This window comes from Lolium perenne, chromosome 1, assembly GCF_019359855.2.
Source record: "Lolium perenne isolate Kyuss_39 chromosome 1, Kyuss_2.0, whole genome shotgun sequence".
Lineage (NCBI taxonomy): Eukaryota > Viridiplantae > Streptophyta > Magnoliopsida > Poales > Poaceae > Lolium > Lolium perenne.
The window spans coordinates 270,539,979-270,562,544 of record NC_067244.2 but is presented as its reverse complement, the minus strand read 5'-3'; the positions used below and the strand labels follow the sequence as shown (position 1 = coordinate 270,562,544).

Genomic DNA, 22,566 nt, shown 5'->3' with positions numbered 1-22,566 from the left:
TTGAATTCAACCATGTCACTTCATTTAGAATTCAATCATGCAAACTCTCCCCTCTCTTCTCAAAACCCTAAAGTAGTGAAGTGAGACGCAAGTTTGTCACACTCTCGAAACCCTAACCCTGTAAGGTGTCGAGAGAGAAACTTGTCCCCCTTCGATGCAGTTTTTGTTTAAAAGCGCGAAATTTCCCCAGATGCACATCCCTTTCTAAAATCTACCCCTCGATTGTCTCAAAACCAGGGATATTACACCACAACCGCTACAACGGAGGAATTGCAGGCATACGAATATAGGCTCGCTCGAGCAGGAAGGGAATTGGAAAAACAGACAGCTGCTCTGAATAGAAGAAGGGATGCAGCTTCCGCATCAAGCAGGCGAAGGGCGGAGTTAAGTCGACATTCAGGAACTTCGGGAGATAGCCACAGAGAAGGTCGGAACAGAGCAAGATCTAGGCTGCAAAACATACATGAGGCTGATAGGGAGAACTTGGTTCAAAATCTCGACATGTCCTTTATGTCCATAGACACGAGAGGGAACATTATCCCTAAGACACCGGAAGCTAGGTATATGGCGACGCAAGCCTTTATCCTCGCATCCAAGCCACCTCCTGGAGATCCAAGAGAAGCATTGTACAATATGGCTATGGCAGGAGTTGGGGCCATGGGAACCGCGTTTGCAATGACACCTCTCGAAGGATCAGCAAGGCAAAATAGTCCACGACCTGCTGCAGCAGCACCAGTTCCCGAGAGACCAAGTGGAGCAAGAGACACAGCAGCGCAAGCAAGGGTGGACAGAGCACGACAAAATATAAGAGAACATCGGCACTCCCCAGAGATAGATGATGAGGATATGTGCGGATTGCCATGCTTTACAAGGAGGGTCCAAAAAACTCGAGTTCCCTCGGGGTTCAAATTACCCAATAACTTCAAAAAATTCGACGGCCTGCAAGATCTAGAGGATTGGCTAGTCGATTATCTCGAGATGGTGAAGCTGATAGGAGGAACCAGAGCAACAGCCATGCAGAGCATCCAAGTACATCTGAGTGGAGCTGCGCGATCTTGGATAAATAAGCTTCCTCCAGGTTCTATCGACAGCTGGGATAGCTTCAAGGATGTGTTCGTCAAGAATTTCCGATCCACCTGCAAAAAACCTGGATCGCTAGAGGAGTTGAGAGTGTGTCAACAAAAGCAGGATGAATCAATGAGAAAATACATTCAAAGGTGGAATATCATCAAAAACTCGGCAGAAAACATATCTGACGAAAGAGCAATAGATGCGTTTGTAGCTGGAATTTGACGAGGAGATTTTGTCAAAGACTTGGGGAGAACCAACCCAAAGACAGTGTCAGCTAGCAAACAGGTGGGCAGATGGAGAAGATGTTGTCCACAATAAACGACATAGGTCGCCAGAAGAGGACCGTGGTCGAAATTATCAAAATAGGCGACGATTTCCCCAGCAGTACTCGAGCTATGATGCACCTGGCCAAATTTCGGCTGGCTTCCAAGGAAGCGCTGGAGGAAGCAATAGAGATGAGTATCAGAGGAGCAACGAGCAGCGAGGCGACAATAGAGACGACTCTCGCAATAATAGACAAAATAGTGGGCCAAGGTTTCAGAGACCTTTCGTGTCCCCCGAGGAAATGATGAACGGGCCATGTCAGATGCACTTCTATCTCGATAGTAATGGAAAGAGATAGTCAGGATAACCTGCAGAAGGACTGTTGAAATTTCCAGGCAATGTTAAGGTGGGCAGGGCAAGCCAATGCTCAGGCGACGCATAGAAACCCTCAAGGGCCCAGGAGTGAAATCCACTTGCCACCTCCTCCCGCAATTACGGACGAAAATCGACACCAGCTAAGAATAGCGGCAGCACCTCAACCACCACCTTAAGTTGATCCCAATTCCAATGGAGCGGTCTCGATGATTCAGAAAGGCAGGCCATCCAATAGAGCTGAGAAAGTAATCTCGCGACATGTGTTCATGGCAGAGAAGATGCCTCCACCAACGGTTGAGTACCTCAATTGGTCAGGGCAAGATATTGGCTTCATAATAGCGAATCATCCGCAGCAAGTCCCTCGACCAGGGCAGTCAGCACTTATCTTACCAGCAGTAATCGCATGATTCGACGTATCTTGAGTATTCATAGATGGAGGCAGCAGTCTAAACCTTATGTACGCAGAAACACTCAGGAAGATGAACATATCTCTAGCAAATCTGAAACCAACCGACACACGTTTCCATGGAATCACGCCAGAGAAGCCGAGTTATCCGTTGGGGAAGATTAACCTCGACGTCCAGTTTGGGACCCGAGAGAATTACAGAATAGAAAGGCTGGAGTTTGAAGTCGTGGATTTCCCGTCGCAGTATCACGCCTTGTTGGGACGGCCAGCATATGCCAGGTTTATGGCGGTACCACATTACACATAATTGTTATGGAGGATGGATGGACCCAAGGGACCAATCACAGTTAAAGGAAGCTTCGCTTTAGCCGATAAATGTGACAAGGATTTTCATCGATTGTCAGAAACCTTCGGGATGCAAGCAGAATATATGGCGTCAAGGCTCACGACTGATTATGATGTGTTGCCAGATGTAGGAAGGCCTAACAAGGAATCAACCTTTAATACTGCGAAAAATTCCAAGGAGGTGCAGATTCACCCGACAGATCCAAAGAAGACAACGTCCATCGCGACAGACATGGACCTCGCATAGGAAAGCGCGCTCGTCAAGTTCCTCCGTGAGCACTGGAAAATCTTCGCATGGTGTCCAGCTGACATGCCAGGAGTACCCAGGGAACTTGCCGAGCACCACCTAAACTTGGATCCAATAGCGAGACCAATCAAACAACCTTTTGCGGCGTTTTTCGGAGCCAAACCGCAAAGCTATGATGTCAGAGATTGATCGACTAAGAGAAGCTGGTTTCATTAAGGAGCTGGATACAGAGGCCACATGGGTAGCAAACCCAGTGTTGGTTCCGCAGAAAAACACTAAAGTCCTTCGCATGTGTGTCGACTTTACGTGTCTCAACAAACATTGTCCAAAGGATCACTTTCCCCTCCCGAGGATCAATCAAATTTTCGACTCCACGGCAGGATGTGAACGTCTTTCCTTCCTGGATGCATACTCTGGTTATAACCAGATTAGATTGAAAGAAGAAGATGAGGTCAAAACAGCGTTCATTACACCTTACGGCGTATTTTGCTACAGAACAATGCCCTTTGGTCTGAAAAACGCGGGAACAACATATCAGTGGATGATGCAGAAGTGCTTAGCAACACAGATTGGGAAAAACGTACAAGTATACATTGATGATGTCGTTATAACATCAATAAAGGGGGCAACGCTAATCGAGGACCTGAAGGAAACTTTCGACAACCTCAACAAGTTTTGCCTCAAGTTGAACCCAACGAAGTGTTCTTTCGGCGTCCCTGCAGGAGAACTTCTCGGGTTCTTAGTTTCAGCAAGAGGGATTGAAGCTAATCCCGAAAAAATCCAAGCTATCTTAACAATGAGGAAGCCAACAAAGTTGAAAGAAATACAGAAGTTAACTGGGTGAGTCGCAGCTTTAAGCAGATTCGTCGCCAGGCTGGGAGAAAAGGCGTTACCGTTTTACGCTTTAACCAAGCAAGGAGAGAAGCTCCAGTGGAACGAAGAGGCAGATAGAGCCTTCGAGGATCTTAAACGCACAATTTCGACACCACCAATCTTGGTGGCGCCGAAAGAGAAGGAACCCCTCCTGTTATACATTGCGGCTACACCCCAAGTGGTCAGCACGGCACTAGTTGTCGAAAGAGAAGAAGAAGGAAAACTCCATGGGGTACAGAGGCTGGTATATTTTATCAGTGAAGTTCTATCGCCTTCAAAACAGCGGTACCCACAGTACCAGAAGCTAGCATATGGAGTATTCACAACCGCAAGAAAATTGCGCCACTATTTTTTGGCACACCCGATAATAGTGGTCAATGAAGCACCTCTATCAAATATACTAAACAATCCAGAAGCTACAGGTCGTGTCTCCCTTTGGGGAACAGAACTTTCTCCTCGGGACATCACGTATGAAAAAAGAAAAGCAATAAAGTCGCAAATTCTGCCAGATTTCATCGCAGAGTGGATGGAGCTGCAAAACACAGGACCCCCGGATTTATCAAGAACTTGGACTATGAACTTTGACGGGTCCAAGAGGGTAGAAGGAGCTGGTGCAGGCGTGATACTTATATCACCTAAGGCGACAAACTGAAGTATGTCCTACGGATGACGTTCCCAAACGCGTCTAACAATGAGGCAAAATATGAAGCTCTTATACACGGGATGAAGATGGCGAAAGCTTGTGGTGCAACTCGATTAAAAATCTTTGGCGACTCACAATTGGTGGCTCAGCAAGTCATGAACCAGTGTGACGCAGTCAATGATAGCATGGTGGCATACAAGGAAGTGTACAATGAGCTCGAGAAGTTATTTGATGGATGCGAAGTAAACCACATCAGCAGGCTGAGTAATGATGAAGCCGATGTTCTTGCAAACATCGGGTTGCACTGCCTCGCAATCCCACCAGGTGTGTTCTGGGAAGAGATAACTGAGAGGTCTACAAAGCCGAAGAAGGCGCAGAAGAAGCCGAAGGAGGAGAAAACCTCGACGGCTCCCAAGGAAGCACCAGAAGAAGAAGAGGACCAGGAGCTAGTGATGATGGTGCAGGTCCTATGGATGCAAGCATACATATCATACATCTTAAGGAAAGAAATACCCGACGACCCAGTTGAAGCAAGGCGAGTTATTCAACGATCCAAAGCCTTTACAGTGGTCAAAGGGGAGTTGTACAAGCGCAATATTTCGGGTGTGTTACAAAGGTGCGTCACACCCGAAGAAGGAAGGATAATCTTGAAGGATGTACACGAGGGAATATGTGGTCATCACGTGAGCAGTCGAGCTATTGCGGCCAAGGTTTTCTGGGCTGGATTTTACTGGTTGACAGCAATCGAGGACGCGAAAGAGATAGTGCGAACTTGTGACGCGTGCCAGAGATTTGCCGCAAAGCCTCACTCTCCATCAGCGGAGCTGATGCCAATACCACTATCTTGGCCCTTTACTCAATGGGGTCTCGATATGGTAGGAAAATTACACAAAGACTCGCCAGGAGGATACGAGTATATGCTCATCGCTGTCGACAAATTCACCAAGTGGATAGAAGCAAAGCCGATAAACTCACCAGACGCAGCATCAGCAATCAAGTTCATGAAAAGCATTGTTTTTCGGTTTGGAGTACCTCATAGCATCGTCACGGACAATGGCAGTAACTTTACATCCAAGGAATTCAAGGCATACTGCGTGGAAGTAGGCATCAAATTGCACTTCGCGTCAGTTGGGCACCCGCAAACCAATGGTCAAGTCGAGAAAGCCAATGGTATCATCTGCAATGATATCAAGAAGCGCCTGTTAGGACCGCTGGAAAAAGCTCGACATACTTGGCCAGAAGAGTTGCCAAGTGTATTGTGGAGTATTCGAACAACGCCAAATACAGCAACACAGGAAACTCCGTTTTTTCTGGTCCATGGAGCTGAGGCAGTACTACCGATAGAAATAGAGCACGACTCCCCAAGAGTCATAGAATATGATAAAGAAACTTCCAGAAGAGCATTAGAGGACAATGTTGATGCCCTTGACGAAGCTCGAGATGAAGTACTATCACGGGTCACCAAGTACCAGCAAGACTTGAAAAACTACCACAGTCGACGTTTGCGACCAAGGTCTTTTCAGGTCGGAGATTTAGTTCTACGACTCAATCAACAGAGTACTGAAAAACTTGAGTCGCCATGGCTTGGCCCTTACATCGTCACAGAAGTAATTGAAGGAGGAGCGTACAGGATCAAGGACAAGAAGAAGGGGGTTCCCGAGAAAAACCCCTGGAACGTGGCGCAACTCAGGCGATTCTACGCTTAGAGTCGAAATATAGTCCTCCTTTGTAAATATACAATGTACTGAAACGCCCGCGAGTTTTCAGACGCACTCTTTTCCTTTTCAGGGCACCGAGTGGGGCTGAAAACATTTTTTATGAGGCGGGCTCGCGGTGCTGCAATATAGTAAAAGATATTGGTGATATACATCTTTTTTCGTCGACAGGCTCGGGGGCTCATAACCCACGACAGCAAAATACATATCCTCTCGCAAAATAGTAAATTCATCGAGACGCAAAAAACAGTTTGAGCTCCGGCCAAAGGCTCGGGGGCTTCGCAATATGGATTATACTTCACAATATAGACAACCTCATCATCACGAAGAATTTGACACAAAAAATATATGTAATTTCCCGCAATATAGTACAACTCAGTTAATGCCTAATATACTATCTATGGATAGACCTTTGTTATTTGCAGCAGTTGTCGTATGTTCGGCATAGCTCCCTTTGACAAAGAATTCAGAATCCATCCGAAGAAGTTCGTCCATCATTTCTTCGGCTACAGGAGTTACAATATCATTGATTTTGTCGATGTTCCTTTTCCGCTTCGACTGCTTGGCCAGGCACTTGGAGACAATCTTCATCAGGTCTAATTTTTTATAGGAAATCTGTATCATAATCATGGCGAATCTTGCTCCAGCAGACAGTTGAGCTCGCACAAAGTTATGGATACGAGGGGCATCCCGAAATTTTTCAATCGGACCAAGAAGGGTGTCCGGTATCTCGTTCCGAGGAAACATTGTACTATAAACCAAGGACAAGGTTCTGGTACAGAAATAAAGGAACTCATGAACCTGACAGGCGCGGTCTTGAAACCTGACAATCTGTCGGGTACGGTCTGGAGTGGCTGAGAACAGAGAACCATGGTTAAGGGAGAGGTTAACCAGGAGATTTGTCCTTGAGTCTACCCTTTGGTCTTCAGCAGCAGTGTCGAGAAAGGAACCTATTTGGCGACAGCACAAGAATTTCAAAGGAGGAAACAACGGGAAAATAGAAGAAGTTTTGGTTTGCAAAAGCATACCTGACATCTCCAAACTGGATTCATTCATCAACTCGAGCATAAAATTCTCTCGAGTGGTAGCTTTTGCAGCTTCAGAAACGTCGGCTTCCTTGGCAGCTATGGCCTCTTGAGCTTGCTGCAGTGCAACCTTCTCTTTTTCGGATGATTTTCGAGACTGCTCCATCATCACAAGTGTTTGCTTCTTCGCATACTGAAGCTGTTGACGAAGTTCCTCCAAGTCTTGCGCTGAACCCTTACTCGAGGAATCTTCACCAAGCTCACTATTAATAGGCGCTTTCTTCGAGTGAGAGGAAGTAGGAAAAACATCGGAGGGACGAGGAGTTGGAGTGTAGTTATCAAATTTCAACTGGAACAAAAGGTTCGACATCAATCATCAAGCAAAATAGAATTCCATTGATTTTCAGAATATTTACAAGAGATTACAACGGAGGACGCCCTAACAAACTAGTGGGGTAAGTGTCGCCAAAGCTACTTTGGCGATAGCATCAAAAGGAAAAAGATAAAATAAGAAAGACAGGGTGGTCTACTTGACCTCCGGCTTGGATGAACTTGGAGCAGGAGTTGGTTTGCACCCAAGGAAGGCAAGGATCGGCTTTGAGGGTGGCTTGGCAGCTCTAATTAAAGAGTGCCATTTATTCGTTTCCATCTCCTTTATGTTGCCAAATTTAGCCCAGTCGATGTCTTGCTGGCTATCAGCAATCAGAGCGATGGTGCCTTCAACACCAAGCTTCAGGCCTTCTTGGTGAAGTTTGAGCCCAAGAACTTCTGGCACGTTGAAGCTTTTGGCGAGAGCAGTAAAAGTGTTGGGCTCCTCTTTCTTCGGGAAGAAATAGGGGAAAAGATTCGACAAACCTGCTTCAGCGTCAGCAAGGCCTTCGCGTGCTTCATCTCCATGGATTTCAAGAAGAGAAAGCGCGTCGATAAGCTGATCGCCTTCAGGACATTCCAAGTCATACTCTGATATGGGGTGGCCCGATCTTCTCAGTAAGCAACAGTGGTGATGACGATCACGGGGTGATGGCAGCGGAGAAACACGACGATGTAGTGGATGATAACTTGTATGACGCAACGAGATCTCTCGATTGGTCCCTGTCGCCAATGCAACAGCTCTCAACCCTGCAAGATATTCGCAACTCCACACACTTGCGCACGTAGCCGCCGACCACGAAGCGGTAAGTTGCAACCGTCTAATTCCCAATGGAACAGCAGATCACACAAGACTTTTTCAGGATCTACACAATATCAAGTAATATGGTGTAGGGATTCAATAGTTTTGCTAGAGCAAACAACTAAGAACTAGGGTTTATCTTAAACGTGGTCTAAAGCAGCTAGGGGGGCGTCCTGGGCACTTATATAGGCGTCCGGGACGACTTCTGGTCGAAAAGATACAAGAATAACCGACCCAGAATAGATCTGGTCGAGACAGACTCGGACGGATCCGGTATGGAATCCGGTCAACCGGGCCAGGGATCGGGCCGGCCGGTCTGGCATCCGGTCAACCGGGCGGCAACCAAAAATTTCGCAAAATCTTCATCCGGTTTTGGTCCGGTACGATGCGTCCGGTTGGCGCCCGGTCAACCGGGCCAGGGACCGGGCTGGCCGGTCTGGAGGCCGGTCTAACCGGGTGCTGGACCGGCCTGGACGTCGACTTCTCCTCTCGTGCATGCCTCCCGCTCCTCCCTCGCGCGTCCATGAGATATCTTCATGTCCAGCTCCATGTCCAGCTTCACGTCCATCTTGACATCCATCTTCATGTCCAGCTGCTCCTCTCCTCCTCGTGCGATGCTCGTCTCCTCTTGATACCTGATGATACATAAGTAATAGGACTTAGGCAGCATAAAGTTCTCATCAATCAAAGTACCGTTTAGAAACAAGTTTACCTGTTGTTTAAGTAGCTTCGCACGAGCCCTTGTAATTGGTCCAATCCGAACTTCATTGGACTTGAGCTTCACAGCAGGTTCATCTTCATTTATCAATGACGGAGGTAGTGGTGTAGTAGGGATGTCCTCATCACCTCCCCCCCTTCAAAAGGCGTCGACCTCGACGCTCCAAGGTCTTCTCCATCATATGGTGTCAAATCAGCAACATTGAAAGAATTACTGACACCAAACTCATCAACTGGAAGATCTATCGAGTATGCATTATCATTGATCTTGGCAAGCACTTTGTAAGGACCAGCACCACGAGGCTTCAACTTAGACTTACGCAGCTTCGGGAACCTATCTGTAACACCCCAACTTTTTCCACCTTGATTAGTTGTCCTTATTTCAAAAATCAGGGGGAAGAAAAACTTTTTCTATGGACTAATTAAGGTGAATTGCCTTGATATGTTTGCTATGATGAATTGCCTTGATCTGTTGGTAGATGAATTGTCTTGATTTGCTTGTTGAATTTTGTCTTGAGCTACCTCATAGAACGACACCCCTAGTGGTTAAACAAGCAACTCACCAAATAAAACACATGTGTGGCTTAGGAAGAATTGTTTTCCTTCTTACTACATCAAACCTCTCTCCTGATGACAACATGGGTGTGCCATCTTGATTTTTCTCTTTGTGGTACAAGATAGCTCAATCATCCTTAATTCACAACTTGGTGATCTCAATGCATGGATCTCATCTGTGCATCTCCCTCTACAATTTCCACATCCTGCATGTCTCATTCTACCCTTGCATCACATATATTCAACTTGATCTTATACCCTATCCAATGATTCAACTCTAGATCACTTCCTTCACTTTTACCTCTTGTTTTTATTCAAGTTTAATCTTCACAAAACCAAGAGTGGGAATGATGGATACATTTTGTAGCCACCATCTACCCTTGAGAACACTCCTCCCTAAATTAGTTTCCCTCCTCAAAAATCCTACAGTTTTCCTTCTCTAGTTTTGATCACAAAACTACTTCTAGTTTTATTAAAACTTTCCAAGATTTCTCTTCAAAGAAAACAAGGAACTGAAATGGGTTTTGTTTTTCATCCCATTTCTACCAAGTATTGATTTATAAAACATTATTTCTATTTTGCTTTGTTTTAACAAAAAGTTTGTTTATGGTACCTATACCATTTCTTGTTTTCCTCTTGCTTATTTTTACCTTTGAGAAAAACTCTACCTTACTTGAGAAAGTAAGTAGAATATTTTGAACCCCTATGTTCCAACTAGTTTTATCTCAACACTTTCAAACTTCATTCCACTTGAGTTCATTCCCAAGTGTCCCTAGACAATTGAGGTGTTTCAAATACTTTTCAAACAAGATCTATTTCAAATGACAACTCTTGCACATCTTATGCACATCTCTGATCCACCACATTGTATCCCCTCCATCCTCCAATTCTGGATCAAATGGATGATCATTTGATACTTTCAACTCACTCCCTATTGACCTCTCATTTGTAGAGCAATTTATATTCTTTTCCATCATTACCTTGACCTCATGAATTCATGATTTAAGTCCCCATATTCTTCATTGTGAGTATATGGTTACTTCACTCACCATCTCTCTTAATCTTGCTCTACCATTGTCTCAACCACCATCACCACCATCATCTCTTGGCCAATATGATAATTTGATCAAAGTACTTTATTCTCCAACATTGCCACCAATGTTTATTATCACCTCTCTCCCAAATTTTAATACATCATCAAACCATTTTTAGCTAACCCCTCAAATACTCAACCTTGGTCGACATTCATGAAGTGGCATTGCACTTGGTTTGTTCACTTGTGGTTGTCAAGAAGGAGCCGGCCATGGCAAGAAAATTCGGCCAGCCCTCCCTCCTCATTTCCTTCTCTTCCAAGCCTTGCCTCCCAACTACCCCAATCACTAAATGGGCAACCACCCAACTTGGCCAATCAAATAAGGAGGCAGCCACCCCTCTTCCTCTATAAATTGGCCCTTGGCCAGCCACTCCCTCCTCCTTTGGTCATTTTTCTCACACTCCACTCCCTCACACTCTCCTCTACCTCTCCCCCACGAAAATGCTGCTGCCCCTTGCTCCCATGGCCGGCCATGGCCATGGAAGGCACTCCAAGATGAAGCTCCCTCCTCCCTCAAGCTCCTCCTCACCATGAGAGCCTCCCTCTCCTTCTTCTCCCCAACCCTAGATGGTTTTCTCTCCTCTTCCTCTTCCTCCATTGCTAAGATTGGATCTTGATGCAGGTGCATGTTGGTCCAAGCATGGAGAAGCTTGAGCTATCCTCAGATCTGAAGTTCTTGAGCAAAGTTCGTCCAAATCCTTGCAGTAATTTCTGCTATCTTGCTGTTTCAGATTCTGGTACGAACTTGTAAAATCCACCAAATCTCGTGCGCAGATCCAAATCGAGTGATTCAAAGTTCTGCAGATAGATACGGAAAAGATCTACAACTTGGTGTTGGTCTCATCCTCAAATTCTTTACGGATTGTCCGTGGTAAATAAAGTTCTGTAAACATGCAGATTCACTGTTTGTTAGATTTGTTCCGTTTTACGAAACCTTTTTTAGCAAACTCAACTGTAGGTGAAAGCCCTCTTCAATACCTTCATTTTGGCGGTGGTTTCACTTCGATTGACCTCCTGAAACTGAAATGGTTCACAGGTCAAGATCTGGTCAGATCTGACTTTGTCGAATTAAACCAGGAGCTTGGGAACGAATTTTTGAATGAAACCAATTGGGGGATGTTGGGTTATACCATGGTGATAACCGAGAGAGGCAATTGCTAAGTTGTGATACTCTCATACCTTTACTAGACGCGAGCAATTCCGGAGAAGAAGAAGAAGAAGTGGAATTGGACAAGGATTTTATTTATATTGTTGGGATTCTTATATTGATAGAGTTGAAGAAGTACAGGGACAAATAAGCCAAGGCAAGCCATCTTTTGATCTCTGATCCGGTGTCTTGTTGGATGTCATTTGTTGATGTTCAAAGCACCTTCATTCTATGTGTGTTATTATCTCTATTTATGTCATCTATGTGTGTTTGCAAGTGGGGTACTCCCTAGTGGTGATGCTCCACTATTTGTCTTTGTGTTATGGGATGCGTGGTAGCATGGCCGTGCTATCCCACTTGGTTATCTTGTATGCTCAACTTGAGCATGTTCCATCTCAAGATAGTAACTTACACCACACCCACCCCATTTGTAGTATAGAGGTATCATTGTCATGATCTTGGTGTATTCTCAACTTTAGAGGAGTATGCCGTGTACCATCTTGGAGAATATGTTGGATAGTGACACTCCACTATCTAAGTTGTGTAGTTAGCACCACAAATCTGAGAGTATATTCCTCCTTGTGTTGTCATAATACATGCTTAACTTAAGCAAGTATGATCCACTCCACTACCCCTTTATACCTCATCTATGGCGGGATGACTCTCATCTCGGCCGTAGTGCAATACTAGTTCAACTCATGAAACTATAGGTTGGGAACCCCTCAAGGTTTACCTTGTTGTAAATGTTTATGAAAACCTTGGGTGAGTTAACCCTACCCAAGTGTATGGTTTATAAAGGCAAAAAGGATCTTGTCAAAGATGGTTGAGAAAAGGAATGTGTGTGTGTGAGTTGAGTTTTGAGAAAAAACGACACATGGTTCTTTGTATTCGCCCGGAACAATTATACAGCGCAACCATAGCTACTCCAACGTGGGCACGGGGCTTAACTTGACGTTTGTTCTTCTTAGCATGAGGCACCGCACAACTATACAAGGGTACGGTTACCCCCGAGTCGGGGTTGTCATGGTTGGGACAATAGTATAACGGGAGGCCTTCGGGGCTGACCCGTCCGGAAGACACTATGGGTCTCCTGGCTTGGCGGTGGAGCCACGCTCAAGAGGAGGTGAGCTGCCATGGTGCCGGGGAGGTACATACTCCATAGGGTAGGACCTCGTGTTAAGTCGAATGGGCGAAAGGTTATGTCCGGGTATCCGTCGTGGCATATGTCATTATGCGGGGATGATGCCCACACGATAGGTATCCGGATAGTTGTCGTGAAAGTGTGCAAACTCTGCAGAGTCAAAACTATTCGAATAGCCGCGTCCGCGGTCATGGATGGTTGGGATGGCCGTTACCGAGCTGTGTCGAGTTTTGGTTTTGAAAATGATTTCCAAAAGAAATGCGTGTGTTGGAAGTACCGGAAGGGTACGGGAAAGATGTTGTGCCGACCATGTGGAGATGGTTGAGGAAAATGAAACAAAAATTGGGTGACCCTTCCTAGTGTTTTCATGTAGAGGAACTCTTCTTCTATAAAGATGTAGAGATGTCATAGTTTATCTTTTGAAGAATCTTCTTCAATAAAGATATAGAGATGTCGTAGTCTATCTTTTGAAGTATCTTCTTCAATAAAGATATAGAGATGTCATAGGACCACCAAAGTGTCCGCATCACTTGAGATGCCGGCATGCTTTATCCACAAGAGAAACTGATTCTCTTTCACATGCTATATCCACAAGAGAAACTATTCTTCCTCTCTTGTCTCTTTTAGTTAGCTCTGTTAGCATCTTTCTTGATGGTTTGCGAGTACAATTCCAAATGTACTCACGGCTTTGTCCCTGGCTATTTACTTGGCCAGACTTGGAGGAACACGATGGATGAAGAAGGAGTTGACGACGTCTATGCGAGCTAGGAACGTCTTCCCAGTCAGTTGCATGTAGGGTTATGGCAGATGACTTGGGTACTGCACTGCTGAAGTGATGATGCTACTCTGATGTTTAGTTAGCCCTTCGAGGCTATTATGTAAGTATGGGTCATGTGACCATGTTGTACTTTTCTTTCTCCGCTTTGAAATGGATGGTGTAATTTGATATCAATTCGGTTATGTGTTCACGGCGCACTGATCATGGGATCGTGAACTGTATACATAACAGGGAATTTCGGACCGTTAGTCCGGGGTCCCCACAGAGCTGGTATCAGAGCTATCCTGACTGTAGGAGACCTTAGTTAGCATGGACGTTAGTTAGGAGACAAGTAATTGGGAAAAACTATTTACGAAACAAATTATTTCTTTAGTAGGAAGCATAGCTTCTACTCCTCTTATTTCTTCAAAGCTTCTAAATTCTTATCCCTCCGCTTTATTAAAATGTTTCAAAATTCTTACTCTATTGTCTCATCCACTTCAAACCCACATGTTAGACGATGTCCCCAACTCAGACCGGAGACTCAAACTCAAAGATGGATCAATCCCTCGGGAAGACTCGTGTATCTCCAACGACAGCTATTGAAGATTGGATGCCGACTTAGCCGTGCACACAAAGGGATAAAGGATCATGTCTTTGGTTGTCACCAAAGTCTGTCAGAGAGCTGACCTTGTTCCTCTTTGGACTCGCACTTTCACAGTCGTCAAGGATCAAGTTCTCAATTCCTTGACTAGTTATTTTTAGGCCAGCCACGAGAAGATCTCTACTTCAGAAGCACCTCAACAGCTACCTCTTCGAAGACTTCATGTTTCCGGGATGTCGAGACTAGAAGTTCTACGCAGCTTTCTCCTCCGCCTCAACATCAACGACTCAACACCCGGCCCCTTCACCACCAACTGCTACAAGGATCCAAGTTGAAGCTGATGCTAATGTTATGAAGACGTCAACATATGCGACCAGCCCCAAACCTATAGGATGGATAGGACAAACTCAATCGCTTTGATTGAGCTTCCCCGCGCATTAGGAATTTCTGGGTACTTAGAGTACCATGTCTGGTGTGATGATTGCTTGTGGTTCCCTAGTGTGCTGCCTTGAATGTTTGTATCTGTTTGCTGTGTGCATGTATGTCTTGCTATTTAGACGTTTCCGCCCTTTTTAATTGTTTGAGGTTTGTGAAACAGAAATTAAAAATGGAAATCTGCCAGTGTACTGTTTTGCTAATAAAAATAGTTTGGTAGCTCCGATTGATGTGATTCCAATTGCACTAGAACCAGTATGAAATTATCTTTCAGACGCCACTGACCTTGTATTTTTAGGATTTTTGTGCGATTTTTAATAAATAAAACTTGATCACTGTTTCTGGTTAGTATTTTGAGTCTCAAAAATTGAAAAATAAATATTTTTGAATGATTCCAATTGTGTTGATCTTGTTTTGTTACTGTGCATCTAGGAAAAATACCAGTAGCCTCTGTTAGTGGTATTGTGTCTCTGGTTATGGTTGTATGGGTGTCACATGCAATGATAGGATTAAAGTTTGCCTCGCCGATGTATTGCTAACTATTAGTTAAATTGGGTAGACTAACGAAAGACTCTAACTCTAAACCCGTTGGAAGTTGTTTTTCAACCGTCAAGAAAACTAACCCGACCCCTATCTACGCTGACTTCCTTCAAGATCAGCTGGAGCATCCCCACTACGCCAAGAAAGAAGAAGCCCTACCTTCAAGAGTGACTGCACCTCTACGAGAAGACATGCTAACTTGGTCTAACCTTGGAGTATACTCGCGCTAACCGCGAGAATATCTTTTTGAAACTACCCTCGAACACACCGTCTAACAAGTTGAGAGAACAATAGCGTCAAAGCCGAGCTACACCACATGGTTCATCTGGTCCTCATCAAATGAAGCTTCTGAAGATACTCCAAGACTCAAGACTTTAGGCGTAGTTTACCCGCTAACTTCTTAGTGGTTACTGAAATCAGCACTGACCCTCAAGCTGAAGATTGTCTTCGACAACCCCTGTTGCTGCTTCATATGGGTACCAACCAGGCGTTTCTTCAACTTTCTAACTCGCCGCGCGTCCCATATGGTTCAGTTAACACCATGAGTGCCTCTTGAAGTGGTGGTCTGCACGTCGCCCCCGAAGATTCTTCAGCTGAACAAGGAAGACCGATGACTTCTTCCGAAGCCCCAGACAGAACTACAAGGCAGAAGCTCTGAGTTTTTCGAGAACCCGATGAAAAATCTTAAGGGTGGAAGACTTCGTCTCCCACTAAAATCAAGCTAACTCTAAAAAGGTTTTCAGCCCTACTCAAGCGCCGTTGGGTGCACTAACTCTCCCAGAATTTTGAACCCCCCTAGGATCGCTTAGAAGCTACAGGTCTAACCCCTACATAGAGTAGTCGACCTCTTCATGAAGCTCGCCATCGACATGAATCCATCATGTCTACCAAAAGATGAAGCAACGACCTTCTCAACAATGGCACATCTCCTGAAGAATGGAGTCTAACTTTAGTTAAACTTTACAACCCCTCTAGTCCTACGCTTAGTAATCTCGGGACGAGATTATTTTAAGGGTGGAAGATCTGTAACACCCCAACTTTTTCCACCTTGATTAGTTGTCCTTATTTCAAAAATCAGGGGGAACAAAAACTTTTTCTATAGACTAATTAAGGTGAATTGCCTTGATCTGTTTGCTTTGATGAATTGCCTTGATCTGTTGGTAGATGAATTGTCTTGATTTGCTTGTTGAATTTTGTCTTGAGCTACCTCATAAAACGACACCCCTAGTGGTTAAACAAGCAACTCACCAAATAAAACACATGTGTGGCTTAGGAAGAATTGTTTTCCTTCTTACTACATCAAACCTCTCTCCTGATGACAACATGGGTGTGCCATCTTGATTTTTCTCTTTGTGGTACAAGATAGCTCAATCATCCTTAATTCACAACTTGGTGATCTCAATGCATGGATCTCATCTGTGCATCTCCCTCTACAATTTCCACATCCTGCATGTCTCATTCTACCCTTGCATCACATATATTCAACTTGATCTTATACCCTATCCAATGATTCAACTCTAGATCACTTCCTTCACTTTTACCTCTTGTTTTTATTAAGTTTAATCTTCACAAAACCAAGAGTGGGAATGATGGATACATTTTGTAGCCACCATCTACCCTTGAGAACACTCCTCCCTAAATTAGTTTCCCTCCTCAAAAATCCTACAGTTTTCCTTCTCTAGTTTTGATCACAAAACTACTTCTAGTTTTATTAAAACTTTCCAAGATTTCTCTTCAAAGAAAACAAGGAACTGAAATGGGTATTGTTTTTCATCCCATTTCTACCAAGTATTGATTTATAAAACATTATTTCTATTTTGCTTTGTTTTAACAAAAAGTTTGTTTATGGTACCTATACCATTTCTTGTTTTCCTCTTGCTTATTTTTACCTTTGAGAAAAACTCTACCTTACTTGAGAAAGTAAGTAGAATATTTTGAACCCCTATGTTCCAACTAGTTTTATCTCAACACTTTCAAACTTCATTCCACTTGAGTTCATTCCCAAGTGTCCCTAGACAATTGAGGTGTTTCAAATACTTTTCAAACAAGATCTATTTCAAATGACAACTCTTGCACATCTTATGCATATCTCTGATCCCCCACATTGTATCCCCTCCATCCTCCAATTCTGGATCAAACGGATGATCATTTGATACTTTCAACTCACTCCCTATTGACCTCTCATTTGTAGAGCAATTTATATTCTTTTCCATCATTACCTTGACCTCATGAATTCATGATTTAAGTCCCCATATTCTTCATTGTGAGTATATGGTTACTTCACTCACCATCTCTCTTAATCTTGCTCTACCATTGTCTCAACCACCATCACCACCATCATCTCTTCGCCAATATGATAATTTGATCAAAGTACTTTATTCTCCAACATTGCCACCAATGTTTATTATCACCTCTCTCCCAAATTTTAATACATCATCAAACCATTTTTAGCTAACCCCTCAAATACTCAACCTTGGTCGACATTCATGAAGTGGCATTGCACTTGGTTTGTTCACTTGTGGTTGTCAAGAAGGAGCCGGCCATGGCAAGAAAATTCGGCCAGCCCTCCCTCCTCATTTCCTTCTCTTCCAAGCCTTGCCTCCCAACTACCCCAATCACTAAATGGGCAGCCACCCAACTTGGCCAATCAAATAAGGAGGCAGCCACCCCTCTTCCTCTATAAATTGGCCCTTGGCCGGCCACTCCCTCCTCCTTTGGTCATTTTTCTCACACTCCACTCCCTCACACTCTCCTCTACCTCTCCCCCACGAAAATGCTGCTGCCCCTTGCTCCCATGGCCGGCCATGGCCATGGAAGGCACTCCAAGATGAAGCTCCCTCCTCCCTCAAGCTCCTCCTCACCATGAGAGCCTCCCTCTCCTTCTTCTCCCCAACCCTAGATGGTTTTCTCTCCTCTTCCTCTTCCTCCATTGCTAAGATTGGATCTTGATGCAGGTGCATGTTGGTCCAAGCATGGAGAAGCTTGAGCTATCCTCAGATCTGAAGTTCTTGAGCAAAGTTCGTCCAAATCCTTGCAGTAATTTCTGCTATCTTGCTGTTTCAGATTCTGGTACGAACTTGTAAAATCCACCAAATCTCGTGCGCAGATCCAAATCGAGTGATTCAAAGTTCCGCAGATAGATACGGAAAAGATCTACAACTTGGCGTTGGTCTCATCCTCAAATTCGTTACGGATTGTCCGTGGTAAATAAAGTTCTGTAAACATGCAGATTCACTGTTTGTTAGATTTGTTCCATTTTACGAAACCTTTTTGAGCAAACTCAACTGTAGTTGAAAGCCCTCTTCAATACCTTCATTTTGGCGGTGGTTTCACTTCGATTGACCTCCTGAAACTGAAATGGTTCACAGGTCAAGATCTGGTCAGATCTGACTTTGTCGAATTAAACCAGGAGCTTGGGAACGAATTTTTGAATGAAACCAATTGGGGGATGTTGGGTTATACCATGGTGATAACCGAGAGAGGCAATTGCTAAGTTGTGATACTCTCATACCTTTACTAGACGCGAGCAATTCCGGAGAAGAAGAAGAAGTGGAATTGGACAAGGATTTTATTTATATTGTTGGGATTCTTATATTGATAGAGTTGAAGAAGTACAGGGACAAATAAGCCAAGGCAAGCCATCTTTTGATCTCTGATCCGGTGTCTTGTTGGATGTCATTTGTTGATGTTCAAAGCACCTTCATTCTATGTGTGTTATTATCTCTATTTATGTCATCTATGTGTGTTTGCAAGTGGGGTACTCCCTAGTGATGATGCTCCACTATTTGTCTTTGTGTTATGGGATGCATGGTAGCATGGCCGTGCTATCCCACTTGGTTATCTTGTATGCTCAACTTGAGCATGTTCCATCTCAAGATAGTAACTTACACCACACCCACCCCATTTGTAGTATAGAGGTATCATTGTCATGATCTTGGTGTATTCTCAACTTGAGAGGAGTATGCCGTGTACCATCTTGGAGAATATGTTGGATAGTGACACTCCACTATCTAAGTTGTGTAGTTAGCACCACAAATCTGAGAGTATATTCCTCCTTGTGTTGTCATAATACATGCTTAACTTAAGCAAGTATGATCCACTCCACTACCCCTTTATACCTCATCTATGGCGGGATGACTCTCATCTCGGCCGTAGTGCAATACTAGTTCAACTCATGAAACTATAGGTTGGGAACCCCTCAAGGTTTACCTTGTTGTAAATGTTTATGAAAACCTTGGGTGAGTTAACCTTACCCAAGTGTATGGTTTATAAAGGCAAAAAGGATCTTGTCAAAGATGGTTGAGAAAAGGAATGTGTGTGTGTGAGTTGAGTTTTGAGAAAAACGACACATGGTTCTTTGTATTCGCCCGGAACAATTACACAGCGCAACCATAGCTACTCCAACGTGGGCACGGGGCTTAACTTGACGTTTGTTCTTCTTAGCATGAGGCACCGCACAACTATACAAGGGTACGGTTACCCCCGAGTCCGGGTTGTCATGGTTGGGACAATAGTATAACGGGAGGCCTTCGGGGCTGACCCGTCCGGAAGACACTATGGGTCTCCTGGCTTGGCGGTGGAGCCACGCTCAAGAGGAGGTGAGCTGCCACGGTGCCGGGGAGGTACATACTCCATAGGGTAGGACCTCGTGTTAAGTCGAATGGGCGAAAGGTTATGTCCGGGTATCCGTCGTGGCATATGTCGTTATGCGGGGATGATGCCCACACGATAGGTATCCGGATAGTTGTGGTGAAAGTGTGCAAACTCTGCAGAGTCAAAACTATTCGAATAGCCGCGTCCGCGGTCATGGACGGTTGGGATGGCCGTTACCGAGCTGTGTCGAGTTTTGGTTTTGAAAATGATTTCCAAAGGAAATGCGTGTGTTGGAAGTACCAGAAGGGTACGGGAAAGATGTTGTGCCGACCATGTGGAGATGGTTGAGGAAAATGAAACAAATATTGGGTGACCCTTCCTAGTGTTTTCATGTAGAGGAACTCTTCTTCTATAAAGATGTAGAGATGTCATAGTTTATCTTTTGAAGAATCTTCTTCAATAAAGATATAGAGATGTCGTAGTCTATCTTTTGAAGTATCTTCTTCAATAAAGATATAGAGATGTCATAGGACCACCAAAGTGTCCGCATCACTTGAGATGCCGGCATGCTTTATCCACAAGAGAAACTGATTCTCTTTCACATGCTATATCCACAAGAGAAACTATTCTTCCTCTCTTGTCTCTTTTAGTTAGCTCTGTTAGCATCTTTCTTGATGGTTTGCGAGTACAATTCCAAATGTACTCACGGCTTTGTCCCCGGCTATTTACTTGGCCAGACTTGGAGGAACACGATGGATGAAGAAGGAGTTGACGACGTCTATGCGAGCTAGGAACGTCTTCCCAGTCAGTTGCCTGTAGGGTTATGGCAGATGACTTGGGTACTGCACTGCTGAAGTGATGATGCTACTCTGATGTTTAGTTAGCCCTTCGAGGCTATTATGTAAGTATGGGTCATGTGACCATGTTGTACTTTTCTTTCTCCGCTTTGAAATGGATGGTGTAATTTGATATCAGTTCGGTTATGTGTTCACGGCGCACTGATCATGGGATCGTGAACTGTATACATAACAGGGAATTTCGGACCGTTAGTCCAGGGTCCCCACACTATCCTTGCGAAAATGTACCCAGACCATATCACCAGGCTTGAACAACATCTCTTTGCGCTTCTTATTCACCCTTGCAGCATTGCTCTTGCCTTTCTTCTCTATCAACTCTTTAGTCTTCACATGGATTTTTCGCACAAAATCTGCCCTCTTGGATGCCTCCATATTAACCCTCTCATGTATAGGCAAAGGCAACAAGTCAAGTGGGGTAATGGGTTTGAAACCATACACCACCTCAAAAGGACACATCTCCATGGTAGAATGTACCACCCTGTTGTACGCAAACTCCACATGCGGTAAACACTCTTCCCACTCCTTCAGGTTCTTCTTGATCATGGATCTCAACAGTTGTGACAAGGTTCGAGTCACCACCTCAGTTTGACCATCAGTTTGGGGATGACAAGTAGTACTGAGCAGTAGCTTTGTCCCTAGCTTTCCCCAAAGTGTCTTCCAGAAGTAGCTCATGAACTTCACATCACGATCACAAACAATAGTCTTCGGGACACCATGTAGTCGAACAATCTCCCTGAAAAACAGGTTAGCAATATGCGACGCATCGTCGCTTTTGTGGCAGGCAATAAAGTGTGACATTTTAGAAAATCTGTCCACTACCACAAATATAGAATCATGTCCTCTTTTAGTACGCGGCAAACCCAACACAAAATCCATACTAATATCTTCCCAAGGTGTAGTAGGTGCCGGTAATGGAGTATACAAACCGTGAGGCTTCAGCTTGGACTTGGACTTGTTGCAAGTAATGCACCTCTTCACATACCTGTCCACATCCCGCCTCATCTTTGGCCAATAAAAATGATCAGCGAGCATGAGTAGCGTCTTCTCACGCCCAAAGTGACCCATCAAACCTCCAGCATGTGATTCCTGCAATAAGAGCAAACGCACAGACGATTCTGGAACACATAGTTTGTTAGCTCGAAACAAGAACCCATCATGTATGTGATATTTATCCCATGTTTTACCAAGAGCACATAAGCGATATGGTTCAGCAAAATCATGATCCGTAGCATACAAATCACATAGCACTTCTAATCCAGGAATTTTAACATCAAGTTCAGTTAATAGCATATTCTTACTAGATAGAGCATCAGCAACAATATTATCTTTTCCTTTCTTATGCTTAATAATGTATGGAAAAGACTCAATGAACTCAACCCACTTAGCAAGATGCCTATGCAAAGTAGATTGGGCTTTCAGATATTTCAAAGCTTCATGATCAGAATGTATGATAAATTCTTTTGGCCACAAATAATGTTGCCAAACCTCAAGAACTCTAATTAAAGCATACAATTCTTTATCATATATTGGATAGTTCAACTTAGCACCAGAAAGTTTCTCAGAAAAATATGCAATTGGGTGACCCTCTTACATCAACACACCACCAATTCCAATACCACTAGCATCACATTCAATATCAAATTGCTTATTGAAATCAGGAAGTGCAAGCAACGGTGCAGAAGTTAACAATCATTTCAGTTCATCAAAAGCATGATCTTGGGCAATGCCCCACTCAAATGCAACACCCTTTTTAGTCAATTCATTCAAAGGTGCAGCAATAGTAGAAAAATTAGGCACAAAACGGCGATAAAACCCAACTAAACCATGAAAACTTCTAACTTGACTCACATTCATGGGAGTAGGCCAATTTTGAATAGCTTCAATTTTAGACACATCTACTTCTACTCCATGCTTAGAGACAACATAACACATAAATATGACCTTATCTTTGCAAAATGTGCACTTCTCAAGATTACCATAGAGTTTACTATC

General features: G+C 44.1%; 2 long non-coding RNA genes across 2 annotated transcripts; both read left to right on the top strand.

Moving 5' to 3' along the window:
- Positions 1 to 10,873: 10,873 nt before the first annotated feature.
- Positions 10,874 to 13,652, top strand: LOC139835738 (uncharacterized). The gene is made up of 4 exons (XR_011751230.1): positions 10,874 to 11,185; positions 11,275 to 11,371; positions 11,459 to 11,804; positions 13,503 to 13,652. It is a non-coding gene; the product is annotated as an uncharacterized lncRNA (long non-coding RNA).
- Positions 13,653 to 17,825: 4,173 nt separating this feature from the next.
- On the top strand, positions 17,826 to 20,766 carry LOC127327942 (uncharacterized). The gene is made up of 4 exons (XR_007868861.2): positions 17,826 to 18,141; positions 18,231 to 18,327; positions 18,415 to 18,757; positions 20,455 to 20,766. It is a non-coding gene; the product is annotated as an uncharacterized lncRNA (long non-coding RNA).
- The last annotated feature ends 1,800 nt before the right edge of the window (positions 20,767 to 22,566 follow it).